General features: G+C 41.7%; 1 protein-coding gene across 1 annotated transcript in view; it reads left to right on the forward strand.

Moving 5' to 3' along the window:
• Positions 1 to 587: 587 nt before the first annotated feature.
• LOC129846357 (leucine zipper putative tumor suppressor 2 homolog) overlaps positions 588 to 20,277 on the forward strand; it is a 92,280-nt gene continuing 72,590 nt past the window's right edge. Inside the window, exon 1 of the mRNA XM_055914282.1 lies at positions 588 to 1,021. The gene's annotated coding sequence lies outside the window, so the exon portion shown is untranslated. The remainder of the gene's footprint in view (positions 1,022 to 20,277) is intronic.

A 20,277-nucleotide genomic window follows, 5' to 3' on the forward strand; every position in this document is an offset into this window, starting at 1 on the left:
TAGACATAATATGACATTTAAAATGCCAATGAAGCCCCTTAAATGGAATTGAAATTGAAGTGAGTCAGAGTTAGAGTTCAACAGTGACCAGGGTCTCAGGCATCAGTCATGTTATATACTTGACACATCCCTGACAATGAACCCATTCAGACACAATAACAGCTCCCGTTTCAAATCTGTCAGACAGGTAGTGTAGTGCTTAGAGGAATGAAACATTTTGTTTCTACAGGTTAGTTAGTGAGGGGATAGGATGTCCCTTGGAATATCCTGTTTTTCCCCCAGTTAGGATCCTCTGACTCAAGTGTCTGACGAAAGAGATCTCAGACAGTGAGAGACCAGCCAAGTGGGACATTTTACACACCACGATTTGATCTATGTTGCATTCTATGTTAACACAAGCGCTAGATTATACACTATTTATATGACAAAGGACACATGAACTTTGAAGCAAAGCGGTCGACAATGATATTATGTAAAAAGGGATTATTTGCATCAAGCAACGGGATACCGGCCGTCGGAATACCCCCTACCAACGCTCTCTGGTCCCCTCCTCCCCTCACCGGTCATAAACCTTGTCGCTTCAGATAAGCGGTCGAGCCCCGACAAGAGGAGTAAATTCACCCGCGATGCTCCGTTCAATTCCTTCTGTCTGCGTGAACGTTTGCACGCACGCGGACCGTGTGGTGGGGGCTGGGAAACACACCATGTGTGAGAGAACAGAGAGAGAGAACGGGACTTGACAAGCACGAGTCGAGCCTGTAGCAAATCTGTTTATTTTCCAAGTGGAAATTTCCACGTGTTTGGGACAGACACAAGAGGAAAAGTGAGAAGGATGAGGGGGGAAGCCTGAGTGGCTTCTGGTGAAAGAATGAAAAATGTATAGGAAATAGGCCTATCAACGAACAGAGACCGGATTTGTGCGGTTTTAAGCTATATCAAGGAAATAACTTACTTATTTCAACCAAGACACATCTGGAAATAGTCGTTCCTCGGACGTTCTCTGCAAGAATTAGATTGAGAGGTGAGTTTCTTGAATGGAACTAAACTGTCAACAAGGTTTTCAAATTGTGTTCATGGAATCGATTGATCCTGTTCTGCATAAAATGTTCCCAGAAGTTTCTAAATAGGCTTATAGAGTCCTACGTATATATATATATATACAATGAACTCAAAAATTACTGGCACCCCTGACTGGCAATGCACAAACACTACTTAAAAAATATAAACAATATAATTATAGAGATAAACTCAAAATACCAACATGTGAAAAATACTGTACTTTATTAATGTTTCAATGGATCATTACAAAATAATGTAATGATTTAATTTAAAATCAATGTCCTCCAAATCAAGGCTTCACAATTAATGGAACCCTTAAATATTATTGTTAAAATCTACCCAAATTAAACCAGGAATTAAATTCCAGTTATTTAAGTTTATCTAAGTGTTAAGGAACTATATTGAGCCATTACATCACTCCCTTTTTCACTGGGGTATAAAAATTAGGTAACACGTGTAACAGTTTCACTTTAGTCCGTCCCCTCGCCCCGAACCGGGAGCGAACCAGGGATCCTCTGCACACATCAACAACTGACACCCACGAAGCATCGTTACCCATCGCTCCACAAAAGCCACGGCCTTTGCAGAGCAAGGGGAACCACTACTTCAAGGTCTCAAAGCGAGTGACGTAACAGATTGAAACGCTATTAGCGCGCACCACCGCTAACTAGCTAGCCATTTCACATCCGTAACACTAGCATCAATATCCCATTGTCATCCAACACCATGAACAAAAGAAAATCACTGGCAGTTCAAAAGGGGCAGATGGTCGTAGACCTTCATTAATCTGGTAATGGCTACAAGAAGATCCACAAACGATTGAATATACCACTGGGGCACTGTCAGGGCAATTATTAAAAAATTCTAAAGATATGGAACAGTTGAAAACCTCACGGGTAGAGGACGTAAATCCATTTTGCCCCCCAGGATAGGGAGGAGGATCGTGAGAGAAGCAACAAAATCCCCAAGAATCACTGTGATAGAATTGCAAGCCTTGGTGTCACCAGGTTTCAAAAAGCACCATGAGACGCCACCTCCACAACCACAGGCTCTTTGGAAGGGTTGCCAGAAGAAAGCCCTTAATGACCTCAAGACACAGACGCAAGCACTTGGAGTTTGCCAAACGTCATTTAAATTATGATTGGAAGAAGGTGTTCTGGTCAGATGGGACCAAAATTGAACGTTTTGTTCAGATACAGCATCGGCATGTTTGGAGTCGAAACAGAGATGCATACAAGGAGAGGCACATCATACTCACGGTGAAATATGGTGGTGGGTCAGTGATGTTTTGGGGCTGTTTTAATTCCAGAGGTCCAGAGGCACTGGTTAAGATTGATGGCATAATGAATTCCACCAAGTACCAGGCAATTTTGGCTGACAGTCTGATTGCCTCTGCCAGAAGGCTGGGACTTGGCCATAGGTGGACTTTCCAACAAGACAATGACCCAAAACATACCTCAAGATCCACACAGAAATGGTTCTGTGACAACAAAATCAATGTTCTGCCATGGCCATTTCAGTCGCCGGACCTCAATCCAATCGAAAACCTGTGGGCTGAGTTGAAGAGGGCAGTTGATAAGCGCAAACCCAAGAATGTGAAGGATCTTGAAAGGATCTGCATAGAGGATGTGTCAGAGCGGCATAGACTAAGATACAGTGGAATAGGATAGAATACAGTATATACATATGGGTGGTTACCTAGAATACCTCACAATCAAATGCAGACCGTATTACCTCCCAAGATAATTATCTTCAGTTATAGTCACAGCCATGCATATTCCCCCTCAAGCTGATACCATGACGGCCCTCAAATAACTTCCCTTTATGCAAACTGGAAACCACATGTCCTAAGGCCGCATTTATTGTAGCTGGGGAGTTTTACTTTTTAGGGATAGGGGGCAGCATTTTCACTTTGGATGAAGGAAACACTCTAAAGTTTCTAAAACTGTTTGAATGATGTCTGTGAGTATAACAGAACTCATATGGCAGGCAAAAACCTGAGAAAAAATCCAACCAGGAAGTGGGAAATCTGAGGTTTGTAGGTTTTCAAGTCTTTGCCTGTCCAATATACAGTGTAAAATGTGGTCCGATTGCACTTCCAAAGGCTTCCACTAGATGTCAACAGTCTTTAGAACCTTATTTCAGGCTTCTACTATGAAGGAATTTTCCGGTTGGACTATTATTGAAGATTGATTCTATACATCGTTTGACATGTTTCTATGAACTGTAATATAACTTTTTGACTAAGTGCTTACGCCTCTTGAATTTGGATTTGTGAACTAAACGCGCGAACAAAAAGGAGGTATTTGGACATAAATGATGGACTTTATCGAACAAAACAAACATATATTGTGGAACTGGGATCCCTGGGAGTGCATTCCGAAGAAGATCAACAAAGGTAAGTGAATATTTATAATGCTATTTCTGACTTCTGTTGACTCCACAACATGACGGGTACCTGTATGGCTTGTTTTGGTGCCTGAGCGCTGTGCTCAGATTATTGCATGGTGTGCTTTTTCCGTAAAGCTTTTTTGAAATCTGACACAGCAGTTGCATTAAGGAGAATTATATCTTTAATTCCTTGCATAACACTTGTATTTTCATCAACATTTATGATGAGTATTTCTGTAAATTGATGTGGCTCTCTGCAAAATCACCGGATGTTTTGGAAGCAAAACATTACTGAACATAACGTGCCAATGTAAACTGAGATTTTTGGTTTATCGAACAAAACATACATGTATTGCGTAACATGAAGTGCAATGAGTGTCATCTGATGATGTTGAAGATCATCAAAGGTGTGTGATTAATTTTTACCATGCATTGAAATGATTCTTTAGAGTGATATCTCCAGCAGAGCGTTCAGAACCATGAGAGAGCCATGAGTCATTTCCCCACTGAGATCTCCAGAAAGTACTACGAGCTAAACAACAATCGCAAATCGAGTAAAAATGAAAAGAAACCAGCCTTGCACACCATATAGATTTAAATGATTGAGTGAGAATAGTTTAAGCATAACAAAGATAACTTCCAGACCAAGAAACAACAAAGAGCTTGCTCACTGCCTATACTGCAGGTAAAAATAGCAAAGGTGAGAGAAAAATATAATAATAAATATCCATTACTACAGTAGTCCGGTGCAGTTAGAATAAAAGTTAAATCGCCTTAGAGCCGGAAGTGAGATCTGCTCACATCAGAGGTAGCTTATCTAAGTAGCCTTTGTGACCACAGTCTATGATAGTCCTCAAGGGGGAAGGCTGATTTCTGATGCGTTGATGAAAGCGCGCCCTCCGATGAAGTAAGCCGCTTTCCCCTCTTTTCGTGCTTTTTCCACAGCTGGCCACAGTTTCTCCTTCTCTGTCTGCTTTCGAGAGGTCTTCAGCAAACCACAGGTTGTTATCGCGTAGGAAGGTAGATTTCTTTGCTGCTTTCCATGTGGCGTCCCTGTAAATCCGTGATGTGAACTAGAGAATGACACCTCTGGGCTTGGAATCATCATGCCTTCTCGTGCCGAGGCAATATACAGTGTCGACAACATCTGCTATCTTAGCCTTCTCCTCAGGTAGGACAGCTTGGCAGACTTTGAGGGTCTCTTGCCGCACGTTCTCCCCATCTGCCTCGGGAACGCCATACAGTCTCAGATTCCACCGTCTGGAGTAGTTTTCAAGTTCTGCAATTCTTCTTTGATACAGGTCCATGTTTCCCTCCTCTTTTTCGACACGATTTTTGATGTGGGCAACCTTCTTAACATCTTGATTTTCATGCATGCAAAGTCAACTGTTTTTTTAAGCCCTCGATTTTCGTTGCGTTGTCGCCGACCATTTACTCTATGACATCAGACCTGGTATTGATGAGCCTGAAAAGAGTGGCGATAACATTGTTATTGGCAGCAGCATCAGGGCCCAGTTCAAAAATGTCTTTCTTGGAAGCTGGAGGTTTGCTTGGGGTTATAGGCAAAGAAGGAAAATCCTTGTCTGACACCGTAAGTGTCATAGAGTCTGTCAGGCCAGTATAGTATAAGGACATTGGATGACGGATGAGCATTTCTAGCTGAGGAGGTAGCGATAAGATTTCTCCTTCTGTCAGTGCGCTGTGACATTTTTGAAAAATATCATCTTAAATCATCCATTCATTTGGTAGTTCAAAATAATACACTTTTCACTATCTTTCAAAAGTTGGTATGCAGAGCTGGGATTAGCGTGGGCTCAAGCTGCCATCTTGGAGCCTCCCTGTCACTCTGCTACAAACCAAAGCTAGTGGGAGAGAAAAATCGTCTCCAACTACAGTCCCACATCAGAAGCTCAGCTCACATGACGCAGCAACCTGGTCTCAGAGCATTTCCTTTTCTCTATGTATATAAATCAGAGACACTTAATTTAGTATAATATGTTACGTTTCAGCCTTATCTGAACCCTGTTGTTGCCAAATCATCCATACTGAAAACATGCAGAACCTAAGGCTATTTTTACCCTGTTTCAAAGGTTATCGTCTCTTAGGAAATAATGTCAATTTCATGGCCTACTCAGTTAAGTCTGTCCTGTTTATATCAGTGGGAAAGTGTATGTCTACCCACTGGGCACACACTGGTTTAATCAACGTTGTTGAACCAACGTGGAATAGAGATTGAATTGACGTCTGTGCCCAGTGGGAATAAGATGATTTACTTGACATTCCTCCTTTTTGAGATTTGCTACAAAGTGTTTATTGTCTTTAATCATTGACAAAAAGCTATGGACAAATCTCCCATATTTCTCATCATATTTCCAGGATTCTGTCATCATTTCAGCTGTCTTCCCTCAGACTGCTGTGAGTCTCTGGAGCAGGAATGCTGGGTAATAGTGTGTCTGCCTCTGACTACACAGCTGTTTCAGTGTGTAGTTTCTGAATCCCCCAACCAACCCCACTGGCATCACCCTGTTTGGAAACACACACACACACACACACACACACACACACACACACACACACACACACACACACACACACACACACACACACACACACACACACACACACACACACACACACTCACTCACGCAAACATGAATAAGAATGCACGAGCACGAGCACACACATACACATATACACACACTCATTCTAGTGTGTCCACCCACTCTGCCCACAGTTGATGAAAACGTGCTTTGGTGAGGACGTTTCACTTTCTTATGTTATAAAATACATTTGACCAAGACAAATATGATTCTTCATGTTCTGAATCGCTCAGTGGGGTCGTTCTCTGACATCATTAATATTATATCCTAGAGGTCATATTTCATAACCTAATACATCTGATAAAAAGCACTGAGCTCTGTTGACATAGTGGTGCAGCCTCATCGGATTTCACGTCTTCCAAGTTGTTTCCGTGGGTCGCAAATAGCTAAATTAGCATGACACGAGCTGAAATAAATGTAAAAGGCTTTGAAAATAAAAATCTTGTAGTACGCTCAGTGCTCCGTTGACATTTCACAGAGATTTGATTGTTTTTGTGAGAAGTCTTCGGGGGAAAAACAGGAACTTCGCATCCATTTGGACAGCATAAAATAAAATATGAAAATACTAAATGTCATGTCTCAAAATCGATATCTATCTCTATATTGTTTTATGTCCTCTGGATTTGAAAAGAAAGATGACGAGTTCAATGATAACCCACTGGGAACAGTTAAACTTCTAGTTTTTATTTGCATTTGGTTGAGTTGTCAACTAATGTAAATTCAACGTAAAATCACCACTTGTTTTCTCAGGCCTTCATTGATTTAGTCGCCCAATTTTGATCATCCTACAAAGGTAAAAACTCAAATAAGTTTGGAACGGATGATGATAGAGACATGAGCTGTAGACCATGGAGTTTCTTAGAGGAGTGTCTACACAATGAACATATTATTTTACACATTGGTCAAAAGATGCGTTTTGATTGGACACCCTACTCAATCCCGCTCGTACCCAGAGTCTTGGCAGGAAACTCTCAGTCTGTTTCTCATGCCATCCCCAGTTGTTTTAGTGTCTCACCGTCTGAGGAGAAATCATGTCTAACACACACAGGGAGAGGAAGAGAGAGCGGGGGGGAAGAGGCGGAGAGAAAGAGAGAGAGAATGAGGGAGAAGGGGCAGAGAGAAAGAAAGAGAAAAGGGCAGAGAGAAGAGGAGGCATGGAAAGTGACAGAGGACACAGTACATCAGTGAAAGCTGCTGGCAGACAGAGCAGGTGAGAGAGAGGACACAGTACATCAGTGAAAGCTGCTGGCAGACAGAGCAGGTGAGAGAGAGGACACAGTACATCAGTGAAAGCTGCTGGCAGACAGAGCAGGTGAAAGAGAGGACACAGTACATCAGTGAAAGCTGCTGGCAGACAGAGCAGGTGAGACAGAGGACACAGTACATCAGTGAAAGCTGCTGGCAGACAGAGCAAGTGAGAGAGAGGACACAGTACATCAGTGAAAGCTGCTGGCAGACAGAGCAGGTGAGAGAGAGAACACAGTACATCAGTGAAAGCTGCTGGCAGACAGAGCAGGTGAGAGAGAGGACACAGGACGAGAGAAAGAAAGAGCGTGAATGGGGGAGTGAAAGGGCCGAGAGAGTTAAGTTGTGACACTGTAAAAATATATTTGTTTTATGTTCGAAAGTCTCAAGGCATGTTTTAATGTTTTAATACAGTGTATGGATCAGAATTGGTAACGCTGCTGGTCTGATTGGACCATAAATAATCCTCACACAGAGAGATAAAGAAATGGGAACTTTCTCTCTCTTCTCAATTCAATTCAAGGGGCTTTATTGGCATGGGAAACATATGCTAACATTGACAGCGCAAGTGAAGTAGATAATATACAAAAGTGAAATAAACGAAAAAAATTAACTCTAAATTAAATTAAATTCGCTTTATTGCCATGACATAACAATGTACATATTGCCAAAGCTTACTTTGGATATTTACAATATGAAAATAATAAGAATCAAAATTGTAAACGGGACAACAGTAACAACAATAAGCAAGGGTCAAAATAACCATACATTGAAGAATAACAATAAGCATACAGTAGAGGACATGTGCAGGTTGATTGGTCTGTCAGACACTGTCCCTCATCTCTCTCTCTGTCTCTCTCTGTCTCTCTCTGTCTCTCTCTTTCTTTCTCTCTCTTTCTCTCTCTGTCTCTCTCTGTCTCTCTCTGTCTCTCTCTTTCTTTCTCTCTCTTTCTCTCTCTTTCTCTCTCTTTCTCTCTCCTTCTCTCTCTCTCTCTCTCTCTGTCTCTCTGTCTCTCTTTCCCCCTCTCTTTCTCCCTCTATCTCTCTGTCTCTCTTTCCCCCTCTCTTTCTCCCTTTCTCTCTCTCTCTCTCTCTCTCTCTCTCTCTCTCTCTCTCTCTCTCTCTCTCTCTCTCTCTCTCACTCTCTCTCACTCTCTGTCTCTCTCTGTCTCTCTTTCCCCCTCTCTTTCTCCCTCTCTCTTTCTCCCTCTCTCTCTCTGTCTCTCTTTCCCCCTCTCTTTCTTCATCTCTCTCCCTCTCTCTCTCTCTCTCTCTCTCTCTCTCCTCTCTCTCTTTACTCTCTCTCTCTCTCTCTCTCTCTCTCTCTCTCTCTCTCTCTCTCTCTCTCTCTCTCTCTCTCTCTCTCTCTCTCTCTCTCTCTCTCTCTCTCTCTCTCTCTCCCTCTCTCTCTCTGGCTCTCTCTTCCTCTCTCTCTCCCCCTCTCTCTCCATTCACCCCCCTCTCCAAGGTAATTTTCACATTGTCGAAAGAAGTAATCTAGTTGATGTTAATTTGTATTTTATCTGAAACATCTGCTGTATCAGTAAATTTTATAAGGCAGGAGAGTAACAATTCCAGCCAGAATAGCCTACTGTTTTTTGGCGAACTCCAAGATCTAATAGTCCCGTGCGAATCAACATCCCTGTGTTTTGAGAAATGTCTGAGATTGACAGGTGTTGCTCGCGGTTTGTGCAAGAAAACAATAACTGATTTGATAAATTGAGCATAAGCTATATATGAATGGCCTACATGTAGCCTATCAACTTTCCCAGTGAATGCTTTTGTATATATGTTTTGTGCGAATTAATTGAATATTGCCAAAAGGATCAGTAAAAACATTGAGCCTATTTAATGCAACCCTTGCTGCTAATAGATGCATACAGCTGACCTACTGTCACGATCGTTACAATGAATCTCGGACCAAGGCTCAGCGTGCGTAGAGTTCCACATGTTTAATTTATGAAACTCACCAAAACAATACAGAAACAATCGAAATGTGAAGTCATTGAGTGCTCACAGGCAACTAACCAAAAACAAGATCTCACAACAAACAGGTGGGAAAAGGCTGCCTAAATATGATCACCAATCAGAGACAATGATAGACAGCTGCCTCTGATTGGGAACCATACCAGGCCAACATAGAAATAACAAAACTAGAATGCCCACCCTAGTCACACCCCGACCTAACCAAAATAGAGAATAAAGGATCTCTAAGGTCAGGGCGTGACACCTACACATTTGTAAATGACAAGTTCACTTTCTCATCCATAGCCTTAAAATGCATCTCAAGTGCAATTGCACTGTTTAGTTCACATCTGAAGGCTGGAGGGGTGGGGGCATCTTGGACGTGCTGCGGATCGCTAAAATATTCTAATGACTATGATCACAGTTCCTCAATTCAATTACTTTGGCCACACTATCGGAATAATGGTTTGGTAGGGTTTAGAAACTTGGGAACCAAGCTTGAGTTATCAGTGTGGCCCTGTCACGTGGACATGTTGGAATACTGTATCTTCACGCCTAGAATAAAAACTTAAAGAAACAATTACACGGGGCAGTTTGTAAAATACGAATGCCGCCTGAATTGTCCTTTGGAATAACGGACATTCTGGAGTAATAATTACATAACCAATGTCCTCGAGTAATAATAGTCCTGTGCGAATAGGTCTTTGGTCAACAACACAGAGTTACACATGGGATAAACAAACACACAGTCAATAACACAGTAGAAAAATCTGTATACAGTGTGTGCAAATGTAGTAAGATTAGGGAGGTAAGGCAATAAATAGGCCGTAGTGGCGAAATAATTACAATTTAGCATTAACACTGGAGTGATAGATGTGCAGATGATGATGTGCAAATAGAGATGATTAGGTGCAAAAGAGCAAAAACAACAACAATATGGGGATGAGGTAGTTGGGTGTGCTATTACAGATGGACTGTGTACAGGTGCAGGGATCGTTAAGCTGCTCTGACAGCTGATGCTTATAGTTAGTGAGGGAGATATAAGTGACTTTTGCAATTCGTTCTAGTCATTGGCAGCAGAGAACTGGAAGGAAAGGCGGCCAAAGCAGGTGTTGGCTTTGGGGATGACCAGTGAAATATACCTGCTGGAGCGTGTGCTACGGGTCGGTGTTGCTATGGTGACCAGTGAGCTGAGAAAAGGCGGGGCTTTACCTAGCAAAGACATATAGATGACCTGGAGCCAGTGGGTTTGGCGACGGATATGTAGCGAGGGCCTGCCAACGAGAGCATACAGGTCGCAGCGGTGGGTAGTATATGGGGCTTTAGTGACAAAACGGATGTCACTGTGTTAGACTACATCCAATTTGCTGAGTAGAGTGTTGGAGGCTATTTTGTAAATTACATCGCCGAAATCAAGGATCGGTAGGATAGTCAGTTTTACGAGGGTATGTTTGGCAGCATGAGTGAAGGAGGCTTTGTTGCGAATTAGGCAGTCAATTCTAGATTTAATTTTGGATTGGAGATGCTTTATGTGAGTCTGGAAGGAGAGTTTACAGTCTAACCAGACACCTAGGTATTCTTTAGTTGTCCACATATTCTAAGTCAGAACTGTCCAGAGTAGTGATGCTAGTCGGGCGGGCGGGTGCGGGCAGCGATCGGTTGAAGAGCATGCATTTCGTTTTACTAGCATTTAAGAGCAGTTGGAGGCCACGGAAGGAGTATTGTATGGCATTGAAGCTCGTTTGGAGGTTTGTTAACACAGTGTCCAAAGAAGGGCCAGATGTATACAGAACGGTGTTGTCTTGGCCAGGTTGATGAAGACGGCTGCACAGTACTGTCTTTTATCAATGTCGGTTATGATATCGTTTAGGACCTTGAGCGTGGCTGAGGTGCACCCATGACCAGCTCGGAAACCAGATTGCATAGCGGAGAAGGTACGGTGGGATTCGAAATGGTCGGTGATTTGTTTGTTAACTTGGCTTTCAAAGACTTTAGAAAGGCAGGGCAGGATGGATATAGGTCTGTAACAGTTTTGGTCTAGAGTGTCTCCCCCTTTGAAGAGAGGAATGACCGCGGCAGATTTCCAATCTTTAGGGATCTCAGATGATACGAAAGAGAGCTTGAACAGGCTAGTAATAGGGGTTGCAACAATGCGGTGGATAATTTTAGAAATAGAGGGTCCAGATTGTCTATCCCAGCTGATTTGTAGGGGTCCAGATTTTGCAGCTCTTTCAGAACATCAGCTATCTAGATTTGGCTGAAGGAGAAGCGATAGGGAGGCTCGTACAGGTTGCTGCGGGGGGTGCATGGCCGGGTGGAAAGCATGACCGGCCGTAGAAAAATGCTTATTGAAATTCTCGGTGGTGACAGTGTTTCCTAGCATCAGTGCAGTGAGCAGCTGGGAGGAGGTGCTATTATTCTCCATGGACTTTACATTGTCCCAAAACTTTTTGGAATTAGTGCTACAGGATGCACAGTTCTGTTTGAAAAATCTAGCCTTTGCTTTCCTAATTAACTGGGTATATTGGATCCTGACTTCCCTGAAAAGTTGCATATCGCAGGGGTTATTCGATGCTAATGCAGTATGCCACAGGATGTTTTTGTGCTGGTCAAGGTCAGTCAAGTCAGGAGTGAACCAAGGGCTATATCTGTTCTTAGTTCAATTTTTTTTTAATGGGGCATGCTTATTTAAGATGGTGAGCAAACCACTATTAAAGAACAACCAGGCATTCTCTACTGACGGGATGAGGTCAATATCCTTCCAGGATTCCCGGGCCAGGTCGATTAGAAAGGCCTGCTCGCTGAAGTATTTTAGACTGTGATGAGGGGTGGTCGTTTGACCGCGGACCCATTACGGACGCAGGCAATGAGGCAGTGATCGCTGAGATCCTGGTTGAAGACAGCAGAGGTGTATTTGGAGGGCAAGTTGGTCAGGATAACATCTATAAGGGTGCCCATGTTTACGGATTTAGGGTTGTACCTGGTAGGTTCCTTGATAATTTGTGTGAGATTGAGAGCATCTATCTTAGATTGTAGGACGGCCCGGGTGTTAAGCATATTCCAGTTTAGGTCACCTAACAGTATGAACTCTGAAGATAGATGGGGGGCAATCAATACACATATGGTGTCCAGGGCACAGCTGCTGGCTGAGGGGAGTCTATAACAAGCGGCAACAGTGAGGGACTTATTTCTGGAAAGGTGGATTTTTAAAAGTAGAAGCTTGAACTGTTCGGGCACAGACCTGGATAGTAAGACAGAACTCTGCAGGCTATCTCTGCTGTAGATTGCAACTCCGTCCCCTTTGGCACTTCTATCTTGACGGAAAATGTTGTATTTGGGGATAATAATTTCAGAATTTTTTGTGGCCTTCCTAAACCAGGATTCAGACAAGGCTAGGACATCAGGGTTGGCAGAGTGTGCTAAAGCAGTGAATAAAACAAACTTAGGGAGGATGCTTCTGATGTTAACTTCTACTTCCTCAGAAACCCGGGTCCGAGAGCACCCCCCACCACCCCCACCAAAAAAAAAGCTGACTAGCATAGCTAGCATAGCGTCACAAGTAAATACTAGCATCTAAATATCATTAAATCACAAGTCCAAGACACCAGATGAAAGATACACTTCTTGTGAATCCAGCAATCATTTCTGATTTTTTAAATGTTTTACAGGGAAGACACAATATGTAAATCTATTAGCTAACCACGTTAGCAAAAGACACCATTTTTCTTAGTCCACCATTTTTTCTCTCCACCAGTAGCTATCACCAATTTGACCAAATTAAGATATTGATAGCCACTAACCAAGAAAAAACTTCATCAGATGACAGTCTGATAACATATTTATTGTATAGCATAGGTTTTGTTAGAAAATGTGCATATTTCAGGTATAAATCATAGTTTACAATTGCACCCACCATCACAACTCGACTAGAATAAATACAGAGAGCAACGTGTATTACCTAATTACTAATCATAAAACATTTCTTAAAAATACACAGGGTACAGTAATTGAAAGACACAGATCCTGTGAATCCAGACAATATTTCAGATTTTCTAAGTGTTTTACAGCGAAAACACAATATAACGTTATAGTAGCTTAGCACAGTAGCAAACCAAACAACAGCATTGATTCCAGCCAAACATAGCGATAACGTATTCACCACCAAAATAAAAAAAAATTCACTAACCTTCTCAGAATTCTTCAGATGACAGTCCTGTAACATCATATTACACAATGCATATAGAGTTTGTTCGAAAATGTCCATATTTAGCGGCACAAATCGTGCTTATACAATGAGAAAAGTTGCCAAGCTCCCCAGAAAATTTTGGGCGCCATCTTGGAGAGTCACCTAGTCTAATCAATAAATAATCATAAACTTGACTAAAAAATACAGGGTGGACAGCATATGAAAGACAAATTAGTTCTTAATGCAATCGCTGAATTACATTTTTTAAATTAACCTTACTGCGCAATACTGGGTGCAATACAGGGTGCGATAGCGCAAGGCTACATGGAAAATAATGTCGTCTTATGCATTTTACTTTTTCACCAGAACAACGAATTATCAGCATAAATAGTACTTACTATTAGCTGAACTCCCATCAGAATCTTGGGAAAGGTGTCCGTTGGCCAAAATAATCGTTGCTGGGTTGGAGAATGTTTCCTTCGACGTTGCAATTAGCAGTACACAATGGCATTCGAGAGAGAGATACCCAACTAAATACAACGTCACAAAATGAAATGCCCGAAAATCGCAATATACTGACATAAACTGATATAAATCGGTTTAAAATAACAAGATTATGATGTCTTTAAAGCCTATAGCGAATAAAAACAGAGCCAGATATATCTAGTTTCTACTGCGTAGAAACTCCATTTCAACTCTCCCTATTCGCTAACAACCAGGGGAAGTCGTATGCAGTGCATCTCAACCAATAGAAGACAGGCAAAGTTAAAGACAGGTCTCAGAGCAGATGAGAAAATTTGCCATTCTCACACAGACATAGGAAAAGTGCTCTAAGTCCAGTTCTCTTTCACTTACAGACATAATTCAAACGGTTTTAGAAACTAGAGAGTGTTTTCTATCCAATAGTAATAACAATATGCATATTGTACGAGCAAGAATTGAGTACGAGGCAGTTTAATTTGGAGACGCATTTGTGCTATGTCGAAATGGCACCCCCCTAGTGGCAAGAAGTTAACGGGATGATATGACAACAGCCAATGAAAGCACAGGGCGCCAAATTCAAACAACAGAAATCTCATAATTAAAAATCCTCAAACATACATGTATCTTATACCATTTTAAAGGTAATCTTGTTGTTAATCCCACCAAAGAGTCCGATTTCAAATAGGCTTTACAGCGTAAGCACCACAAACGATTATGTTAGGTCTCCGCAAAATCACAGAAAAACACAGCCATTTTTCCAGCCAAAGACAGGAGTCACAAAAAGCAGAAATAGAGATAAAATTAATCACTAACCTTTGATGATCTTCATCAGATGACACTCATAGGACTTCATGTTACACAATACACATATGTTTTGTTCGTTAAAGTTAATATTTATATACAAAAACCTCAGTTTACATTGGTGCCATGTTCAGAAATGCCTCCAAAATATCCAGAGAAATTGCAGAGAGCCATGTCAAATAACATAAATACTCATCATAAACTTTGATGAAAGATACATGTTTTACATAGAATGAAAGATACACTTGTTATTAATGCAACCGCTGTGTCAGATTTCAAAAAACTTTACGGAAAAAGCAAACCATGCAATAATCTGAGACGGCGCACAGAAAATAAATAAAAATATCCGCCATGTTGGATTCAACAGAAATCAAAAATAACATTATAAATATTCCCTTACCTTTGATGATCTTCATCAGAAAGCACAGAATGCACTCCCAGGAATCCTAGTTCCACAATAACTGTTTGTTTTGTTTGATAATGTCCTCTATTTATGTCCAAGTAGCTACTTTTGTTAGCACGTTTAGTACACAAACCCAAACTCTCGTGCAGGTCCAGCAGAACGTCGGACAAAAACTTTAAAAAGGTATATTACAGGTCGAAGAAACTTGTCAAACTAAGTATAGAATCAATCTTTAGGATGTTGTTATCATGAATATTCAATAACGTTCTAACCGGAAAATTCCTTTGTCTGTAGAGAAGCAATGGAACGCAGGTCGCTATCATGTGAAATGCGCGTGAACCTTTCATCCAAGCTACTCAATACTGCCCCTGCAGCCATAAGAAGTTAACACGGGACAAGACAAACACATGTCCGACTGCTATGCCATCTTGGATATGTGATGCATGTGTCACGTAAAGAGAGCAAGGTTTAAGAGAATAGTTAATGTTTACCTAAACAAATGAGGGATTTCTGTAACGGAACTTTTCAATCAGAAATGGCTGTAATTTTATTGCAGCTTTAACGAACATGGAGAGCGCGATAAAAACGTTGATGTTGTCACGTTCCTGACCTATTTCTGTTAGTTTGTTGTATGTGTTAGTTGGTCAGGACGTGAGTTTGGGTGGGCATTCTATGTTTTCTGTTTCTATGTTGGTTTAGGGTTGCCTGGTATGGCTCTCAATTAGAGGCAGGTGTTTGGCGTTTCCTCTAATTGAGAGTCATATTTAGGTAGGTTGTTTCACAGTGTTCGTTGTGGGTGGTTGTCTCCTGTGTCTGTGTCTATGTTACACCATACGGGACTGTTTCGTGCGTTCGTCATTTTGTGTAGTCATTTTTCCTGTTCGTGATTTCTTCGTGTTTCATGTAAGTTCGTCGTCCAGGTCTGTCTACATCGTTTTGTTGTTTTGTAATATATCAAGTGTTCTTCGTGTGTTTAGTTTGTCTTGTAAATAAATCATTATGTATTCACAACCCGCTGCGCCTTGGTCGAATCACTACTCCTTCTCTTCGTATGAAGAGGAGGAGGAACACCGTTACAGATGTTCTGTGGTGGTCGCTGCAGCAGGGAGGAGAGAGAGACATTGGGTGCTAGTCAGTCACTCGCTGTTTTTTTTCTTTAACACAGCCTGAGCCTTGCCCGGCACAATCAAATCAATTGCTGGTAGGACTCCCTCTAGTCATTTGTGTGTCTTAATTATTTAATAAACCTGTGTGCTTAAAGCATCAGACAAGTTCAGTGAATATAGTTGATTTGATTAAAACACATAGAATGTGTCAATATATGGAAAACATTGAGTGAGAGACTTGGGAACTCTCAGAACAAAAAGAGTGAAGAGCTTGTAGGACTGTCCCCGGCTAAATAAAAAACCTTGGTCGACCAAGAGTCATCAGATTTCTCAAGTCTCTCACTCAAGGTCAGCTTTATTGGATTTAGGATTTACAGTCAAACGACCATCTCTCTTTGGCTTCATTTACTATGGCTCAACTCCATGCACAAACCTTGCAAGATCATGTAAGAGTATTACAAAGTGCTCACAGATTTAAAAAATGTTGTCTTCTGGCTCCCAGAACCTAGAACTGGGGATTGGGAATTCTCACACATTCGCCATCCTACCCCTGGCCTGTTGTGTGGTTCTGGTTGAGTAACCCTGGTTACCCTGGTGGCATCACTCCCAGACAGGGACAACAGTGAAGTAGGTCAAAGGGCACTGGAGCGTCCTGTCTGTGTCGGGCTGGGGACCTGGAGAGGGGGTTAGAGGGTGTTTGGAGGAGAAGAATTTGGCTGTCTGTCTGGGAGTTTTGGCAACGGGTGTGGGGGCCTGTTTGGGGGATTTAACGCAAGCTAATATTATCTTGTTTGTTAGCAAAAATGTACTTGACTGGAACTTGTTACATGTTTTGGCCTGGTTTGTTCCTCTTATATAAAGAGACAATGGGAAATCACATCTAATTGTGGTAAAACCTTGATGATTCAGGGATTTGACTTGAGAAAAGAGACAAAGGGAGAGAGAGAGAGAGAGAGAATCACAAGAGACACCTGCCTTCTAGTCCTTTACCGGGGTAAAAGGGAGCAAAGGAGAGAAAGAGGAAGAAAGAGAGGGGGAGATGGAAGTAGCATGTCATCTCTTATTTTCTCACTGCAGCGCTGTAAAGAGATTTGATTCAATTACATAACCCCCTACCCCCCTCTCTCCTTCCCCCTCTCTTTCCCCCTTCCTATTTCCCAACAAATTCTCTCCCTCTTCTAGAGAGAGGATAGATTGCTATTCAGTGGAAGATGAAAGAGAGAGAATGATGGAAATGGAGGAGAGAAGAGGAGGAGAGGGGGATATATTTATAGTTCAGCCTGCTGTTGGTCTGGAGCGCATGGCCTAGCATCCATGTCGGTCCTCATTAGCTACACACACACACACACACTCCCTCCCTGGGGCAGTAAATACAGGTTGTCACGCAAACCTGGGAATGATGACATCCTGTCACAGAGAGCATTATCTGAGATTGTGCGTGTGCGTGCGTGCGTGTGTGCGTGCGTGCGTGCGTGCGTGTGTGTGTGTGTGTGATTGTATAATACAGACTGTGCCTGTCTTCTGCCTTTTTGTCTCAAGCAAACAGCTAGCCATTCAGCGTAGGTCTTCAATCAACTCTTCTCTCTGTTGTTCTGTCTCGCTGTGTGTCTCTCTGTTTTTCTGTGTCTCTCTGTGTCTCTCTCTGTCTCTCTGTGTCTCTCTCTGTCTCTCTGTCTCTCTCTGTGTCTATCTCTGTCTCTCTTTGTATTTCTCTGTCTATCTCTGTCTATCTGGGTCTCTCTGTGTTTCTCTGTCTCTCCATTCTGTAGGTGTAACTAAAGGGGCTCCCAAAGGGTTCGCTCTAATGACATCAATACCTTTTTTCATTGTCCCTGCTTTAGGCGGAGTGATTGCAACCAACCACACACACACACATTACTACATTGATCATCTCTCTTAGGTCAGTGTGTACAGTAAGTACTGACCTGTCTGTCAGGCAGTAACCTGGCCAGCAGTAAGTACTGACCTGTCTGTCAGGCAGTAACCTGGCCAGCTGTAAGTACTGACCTGTCTGTCAGGCAGTAACCTGGCCAGCTGTAAGTACTCAGGTGAGTAGATGACTCATGTTTCTATCTGTACCATCATCTGTGACAGCATGGGCAGTGCCATTGAGGCCAACTCAATTTTGAAGAAGTCAATTGTCTTCTTCTTTTGTTTGCATAATGTATTCAGCTTATATTGGTGATTTACCGCTACCTGCAGTGCAGGAGTCCTGAAGCAAATCCCCTTATTGTTTGGGATACCTTTAAATGTACCTTCAGCGGTCATTCAATTCAATATTCATCAATAATAGAAAAGCAGTTACTGGCTAAAGAGACAGGACTAACAAGGGAAATCCATGAACTAATAGTACAGATAGATAGTAATAAAAAATATACTACGACGCAAAATAAGTTAGAGGAAAAACTAAAAGTACTTGAGGAACTTATTCAAGCACGATCTAATGTAATCTATTACAAAAATAAAGCAAATATGGAGAAAAATTCACAAAATTCTTCCTGAATCTCCGCTAACAAAAAGAATTTGCAGAAACTCGTTACTAAAGTGTTACGAACAATGAGGAAAATTTTGAGGAGTCAGGCGCAGAGAGCAAAGATATGGGGAAAAACCACTCTTTAATGTCCAACCAGAAGAACAACTGGTAACATCAAAACATTGGCGTAATAATCGACTTGAATAAAGTACACACTGGAAAAATAATCCAGACTGTGGAAAACCCCAAATGAAACGAACAACCTCATACAAAACAGAAAGACAAGCCTGCACAAACAGAAGCGGGCTAAAAGAACTTAAATACCTCTACAGAGTACCTAACCCGGATCCGGGAGCACCCCCCACCGCCCCCACACTGATTAGCATCGCTAGCATAGCGTCACAATTAAATAGTAGCATCTAAATATCATTAAATCACAAGTCCAAGACACCCAATGAAAGACACAGATCTTGTGAATAAAACCACCATTTCAGATTTTTTAAATGTTTTACAGGGAAGACACAATATGTAAATCTATTAGCTAAACACGTTAGCAAAAGACACCATTTTCTTACTCCAACAGTTTCTTACTCCATCAGGTGCTATCACCAATTCGGCTAAACTAAGATATTGATAGCCACTAACCAACAAACAAATTCATAAGATGACAGTCTGATAACATATTTATGGTATAGCATAGTTTTTTTTTTTTAAATGTGCATTTTTCAGGTATAAATCACAGTTCTACATTGCAGCTGCAATCTGATATAGTGCTGATGCAGCTAGAACAATTACAGAGACCAACGTTATATAACTAATTACTTGTCTTAAAACATTTCAGAAAAAATACACAGCGTACAGACATTGAAAGCCCAACATCTGGTGAATCCAAACAATATTTCAGATTTTTAAATGTTTTATAGCGAAAACAAAATGTAGCGCTAAATTAGCATAACCAGGCCAGCCAGAACCAGCTGGACGCGCCCGACCAGTTCACATGCACGACAGATATATGAAATAACATAGTAAATTGGGTCTTACTTTTGCTGATCTTTCATCAGAATGTTGATCAAGGTGTCCTTAGTCCTGATGAGTCGTTCAATCCATTCACAATGGCAACTTCCCCTCTTCATTTAGCCTGGGTACTGGTCGACTGGCACGGTCCCTGTCCAAAGTTAAAAAACTCAAAGAACGGAACACGGCAAAACTCCCGAAAAAATTCTAATAATCTGATTAAACTATATTGAAAAAACATACATTACGGTGATATGGTCACATGTATCAAACAAACTTCGAGACGGAGATAGTTTTCATCCGTAACGTCAGCATAACAAAAGACAATTTCACCTCTAAAACGCGCGTTCCAGAAAACCGGAAGTTGTCGGTCACGCAAAGAAATAGGTCTTATTTCACGTCAGTACAAGATAAACAAAAAATTTCTCCTCTGACAACTTCCTGACACCCAGAGGAAGAAGAATGAAGTGTGTTTCGGGTCATAGGTGGCATGACCATATATAGGCAGAGCGTTGAAGCGAGCATACACATCTTGCAATCTTCTTCTGGCT

This window comes from Salvelinus fontinalis, unplaced genomic scaffold (genome assembly GCF_029448725.1).
Source record: "Salvelinus fontinalis isolate EN_2023a unplaced genomic scaffold, ASM2944872v1 scaffold_0498, whole genome shotgun sequence".
Classification (NCBI taxonomy): Eukaryota; Metazoa; Chordata; class Actinopteri; order Salmoniformes; family Salmonidae; genus Salvelinus; species Salvelinus fontinalis.